The sequence below is a fragment of the Amia ocellicauda genome, chromosome 4 (assembly GCF_036373705.1).
Source record: "Amia ocellicauda isolate fAmiCal2 chromosome 4, fAmiCal2.hap1, whole genome shotgun sequence".
In the NCBI taxonomy this organism is placed as follows: Eukaryota; Metazoa; Chordata; class Actinopteri; order Amiiformes; family Amiidae; genus Amia; species Amia ocellicauda.
Genome location: NC_089853.1, coordinates 7,765,426 through 7,771,564, shown reverse-complemented (window position 1 = coordinate 7,771,564; position 6,139 = coordinate 7,765,426).

The following is a 6,139-nucleotide window of genomic DNA, read 5'->3' as shown; positions in this document are numbered from 1 at the left end:
ACAGATTAGGATTTAAAGTGCATCTTTCACCGGGCAGGGACCCCAGAAGTGAGACACACTCCTCACCCAGGGGGCCAGCGGGGGGTCGGGGTCAGCTCTCTCACGCTGTAGTCTGTTAGCCGGTCGCGTCAGCACTCGCTGCAGGACATCCAAGGTGCACCGGGCCTCCCAATTGCATTGCTTCACGCAGCAGCACACAGCGACCGGACGGCTGGATGAACGTCAGCTCAGCCCTGAGACTCGTGTCTTTAAAGTGCAAGATGTCCTCTGAGGGGGTGAAGCAGCTGTACAGGCCTGGACTCCTCAGCCTTATTTGCCCTGTCCTGGGAGAGAGGGAAGGAGAAGGAGAGAGAGGCCGGTAGAGAGAGAACAGGAGTGGCAGCTGGGGGGGAGGCCTCTAGCACCTGTTGTGCGTCTCCTTAGCAGGCTCTGTATTTTGCCCTGAGGGCGGCTGGTGAAGCTAGTTTTCTCTCTGCACCCACAGCGACTCATGGTCACTGCTAACGTATGAGGAAAGATAACACCGTTTCTGTGTCAAGTTGTTCCCCATCTCATATTGATATAAATGTCTGTATTGGTTATGTTGGTTGCCCTAGACCTCCCTTTCCCTGAGTGTCAAAAGAGGAACAGGTGATTCAAATCTTGGGATGTGTTTCCCTGCTACCAAGAAGGAGCGGGGAGCACTAGAAAGGCACACGCAGAACATTAATGTCTAGAGCTTGACATAGAGAGCCCTTCAAACTCCCACCACCATCTTTACTCCTGTGTTTACACTCCTCCCAAACGCTAGGTGGTGCTATTGTGACACATCAAATACATCACAGCATACATGTCTCGGAAACTAGCTTGTGCTGTTAGGGATAGCAAATATTTCCACTTGTTTGTTGTTGACACTCTATGCATGTACAGCTATATATACTACACTGTACTAATTACTTTGTTAAAACAAGCAAACCATCAATTATGTAATATTTCTGCTTGTGTCTGAATTATGTTCAAATATAAATGTTATGTTCAAGTGTAAACCAAACCAAACCAAACAAATCCAAAAGATTATTGTGACAGAAAAACGACTACAATCAACAGACCTTAAAAAAGACCTGCGTTGTTGCATGCACGATTAGAGGAGGGTATGAGGGGATTGTTGAAAACATAATATTATATATATATAAATATATACGTGTGTAAAAAAAGAAGCTGTAATCCAGTTTTATGAGCGTCTCAGTCTGAGCTCTTGTTTCCCGTGACGCACTCTTTCCAGAAGTGAGCTGCAGCATGTGCTTTCAATTAGGGAGCAGTAGTGTTGGACTGTGGTTAACTGTGTTTATTTAAAGTTGTTGAAGTCGTAATGCATGAGCGAGACATGGCAGACGGTTTTGGTGCGCGACAATCGGCTCCTCCGTCACAGAGGTGCTGAGTTTCTAGGCTCTGCAAAGTTACTGCAGCAGCATCCCCACTGGTGTCAACACACAGCCCAGCGGCTTTAAGGTTTTGTCCGCTCTCTCTTTCTCCCTTTCACCCCCCCACTGAAGGCATCTAGAGAAAAGTGCTCACACTTTATTAGTAGTAGTAGTAGTAGTAGTAGTAGTAGTAGTAGTATTTATTTCTTAGCAGACACCCTTATACAGGGCGTCTTACAGTTTACACAATGTCTAAAGTGCAGTAATACAATCAGTACAAAATACAATAAGCAGAAATCCCAGGACCAAGAGCTCATCAGTGCAGAGTACAGGTGTGTGCTAAAGGGAGGTGGGGCGGGGGGTTACAGTAAAGCAACAGGAGTGCCTACAGTACAGACGTAAGCAGGAGTATGGGGGGGCAGAGATTAATAAAGTGCATGAGAGGAGCTGAGCCGCCCAGGGGAGCAGGCTGCTGTATCACGGGTCTGAGCAGGTGTGTCCTCAGGGATCGCAGGAAGCTGGTCAGGTGTGCGTCCTGCCCTCGGTACAACACTGTACAACACGGGGCACCGATGAACACACGAATGCCTCCGAGTTTGGCTTTTGATCTCTCGTGTTCAGCCCTAAACCCAAGCCTAGTCTGCCCGTCTCTAACCCTGACCCCTCCTGGTGATGTACAGCAGGACTCTGATGCAGTGCAGGAATTCTTCATGGTTATTGATTGAGAATCGTTGCCCAGTATTGTACAGTGTGACCGAGGAGCGCGGTGGTGCACCGTTTCAGAGACGCTCGGGTCTCTGAGCACCTCCCTGGGTCTTGGGTCTGAGCACAGCAACCTGTGAGACAGGTGAGCTGTAGTCTCCACCGAAGTGGGAGCCGTCGGGACAGAGACAGTGTAGGGCGTCCAGGGGCAGAGGGTCAGAGTAGGAGTATGAGGCATGAAAGAGCATGGACTGGACTGTCCTTTTCTCTTAATAGGTTGCGTGGATGCAGTCCTGGGTCCTGGTTTGCATTGTTCACACTGGTAAACGTCTTGCTGTAGCATCAGCATCGGTGTGGTGTGGGGTCGCCAACCGTGACACGATCCATACGGCGAGCTGTGGCAGTCATCGCCCAGTCAGTGCCGATTGAGCGGTAAAGTTTCATAAGCGTTCATGGAGCCTTTATTGATTTATTGGTTTGTTTATTTTTCTCCAAAACCTGCAGGCAAAAACAGACAAAGCTGTCTGAGTGACACCTGGCTCCAGTCAGGATCTGAGGGCCGGACTTTGATCAGTGTTGACTGATGAGGGTTTTGTCAAGACTCGGTGCTCATCCCACCAGCCTCTGTAAGCTCACCACTTAAAATACTCTCCCCCGTGCCTGACGTCGCTCCTCCCTCCCAGACCCAACCTCCTTTTCACTCCGGTAGGTTTTTCCAGTTCTCTCACGCAGCCCTCGCTGCGCCTCTTAAATCCAAACTGTACAACCGCCTGACCTGACTCGACCAGGGGGCTCTAGAGCCGTGAAGCAACACAGCTTCTGGGGGTTGGGCTTTTAAAAAAAACTGAAAACAAACAGAATAAATATCAGTTTCGCCTTTGAGGCAGAAGAAACATATTCAATTCTGACGCAAAACCCATTGATAACCATCGTACGTTTTTCTTCCTTCCTAATCGAATCCAAATTGCATTATGTTAGGCCTTATAAAAGTCTCTTAAAGTCTCGTGGACAGAAGACTAATCACGTGTGCCTACCTTAAACCAAACAAGCAGTGTTCATTATCGGTGACGTCGCCCCTCTCTTCCCTGTCCCGTCTCTGTGACTACCCCCTCCCCCGCCCCTTGCATAGTCCCCGACATGGGTGCCAGCCGTGGGGGTGCTGTGGGTTCGAGCTCCGTTCACAAAAGGACTCTCTGACGTCAGGGGAGCCGTGGTTAAGTGCGGTAGCAGATTAAGGAGGAATCTCATCAGACAGCGAAGAGCCCAGGGTGGCATGAGCCCCTGACGGCATAGTCCCGTCCTGTACTGCGTATACAGTATCGTGCGGGACTGTACTGTTTTGTGCTGTGCTGTACTACGCTGTGCTGTGCTGTACTGCAGTGGCCAGCTGCAGGCGCAGGGGAGCGCATCCTCTCTGGGTTTCAGCAAAGTTAGATTTCATCATCGCCCCCATGCTGGCTGAGAGGGGAAGGCCACTAAGAAAGGAAGTCATATAGACTTAAAAGAACAACAACGATATGTAGACATTCGTGGCACAGAGGGGGGTGGGGAGTTGAAAGCTGCTCCAGGATCCTACAGCCCCTCTAGGAAGCTGGCGCCGGTGTCCAGTGTCCACCCAGTGGCGGCTCCGCCCGTCCGCAGCCCCCATCCCCGTGTACAGAGCATGAGCTTGTCCGTGTGTCAGTGATGTCCGTGTGCGTTGGTGTGTCTCTCGCTGTGGATACTGTATGTAATCAACTCAAAGAGCAAACCAGACAATGGATAAAAAAACACTACTAATAAAGAAAACACAAGATTCTTTGTTGTTGTACTGAACTTTGTATTTGAAATAAAATATATATCTAATAATACACATCCCTTGTCGCCGGTGATTTTTACTGATTGCTCTACACAATGTGAGAATGATTTGTCCTTTCAGAGAAGGCTCGCCCACGTCACATCACTGGAGTGAAAGCCTCTTCGTATCCCACAATGAGAGTCTAATCCGGGCCGTTCAGGGAGCAGCTTCGCACGCTGCTGAGGACTCGTGGATTATTCCTGATCATTCAGGCAACAGGAGAGATGGAAACCTAGCGAGCCTGAGGACTGGGAACAGCCAGGAAGTCACACCCCACACCACCACCAAGAATGCAAATAATAATACCCCTCTCAGACCCAGTCCCAGCCGCCGGCTCAATTGCACACTGCTGTCATTCAGACAACGGTGATTTAAACAGGTTTACGGTCACCAGATTCACAATTCTGTTTCATGATGCATTTCCAACAAAATATTAACATAGGCCTACATACAACAACACAGAGAGGCGTCACAATCTGAACAAACTCCCCAGCGATGTGGCTGAAGAGACAATTTGGGATCATTCAAAAACAGACTGGATAGGATCCTTGATCACTTAGTTATTAATGGACACCAAACGAGCACGATGGGGCGAATGGCCTCCTCTCGATTGGACACTTTCTTATGTTCTTATGTTTCTTCTATAGTTCTATATAGATCAAACAGCACACATAGTCATATTAAACCATATTTCAAACCGTTACGAAAATCGAGTGCCAAACAAAACGTGAAAGACATGTTAAGTATCGACACACACACACAAATCCAGGTGATTCCTTCAGAATACTGTTGTGACTAATATAAGCATTGCAGATGGATTTTAAGGATATGTCTCATCATTGCACAGATACAGATAATAAATACATGTTTTTGGGAAGGTGGAGTCATACTGGGATTGTTATACATGGTGATAAACTCGAAAGTGGACTTAAACACACCCAGACTGAGGGCCAGACCAAATCAAGACTCTGACCCACACGCTAATCACAGATTACAAAGTTGTAACCCATTGTGATTTATAAATAGTAATACTCACTGAATGACCAACTACACAATGAATGTCTGACTGACTGACTGATTGATTGAATGACTGACTGACTGACACACTGACTAACTGACTGAATGACACACTGACCGACTGATTGACTGATTGACTGAGACATTGACTGACACACTGACTGACAGACTGATTGACACACTGACTGACTGACTGACAGACACACTGACTGAATGACACACTGATTGACTGACTGACACACACACTGACTGACACACTGACTGACTGACTGAGTGACTGACTGACTGACACACTGACTGACTGACTGATTGACTGACACACGGACTGACTGAGAGGCTGCCAGGTTCCTCACCATGTTCCTTATGCCACCACATGATGGCGGCAGATCCTTCAATAGACACACTAGGCCGATCCCTGTCCCTCCTTCAGAATGGGACTGACATAAGCTACACGGTTCCAGTGTGAATTTAATTAAAGCTAAGCTGCCAGATAGCTGCTAATGAACTTCAGCACTGACACACAGCCGGAGAGATGCCAGTCCCGTCGCCTAAATTAAATGATGAAGTGCGAATCCCAGCTAAATACAACACGTATGTGAAAGGTCCGGCAGTAAGACCAGCTCTGAGCTCCTGAAAGCACCAGTCTGACTCCGGTGCCGAGGCTCCGAATCCTGCTGCAGAGCCTGAACTCTCTTAACAGGAACCGGAGCGCAGAGAGAGCGGCTTTTCTGGGACACTTTCATCTTTTTAATGGAAACATACTATTCCTTAGAACAAAGTGGTCAATATAAAATATATCATGATTATAATTACGTAGCAATAAATGTTAGTGTTATTATCATTATCACGCGTGTGTGTGTGTGTGTGTGTGTGTATGTAAGTATGTCTGTTTGTGTAGTGTATGTGTGTGTGAGTGTGAAAGTGCATGTGTGTGTGTTTGTGTGTGTGTGCGCGCATGTGTGTATGTAAGTGCGTGTGTGTGAATGTGTGTGTGTAAGTACGTGTGTGTAAGTGCATGTGTGTGTGTCCAGTGCCCTGTGTGTGTGTGTGTGTGTGTGTGCGCGCATGTGTGTGTATAGCAGCTCGAGTGCATGTATGCGTGTGTGTTTGTGTAAGTGCTTGTGTGTGAGTAAGTGTTTGTAAGTGCGTGTGTGTGTGTCCAGTGCCCTGTGTGTGTGTGTGT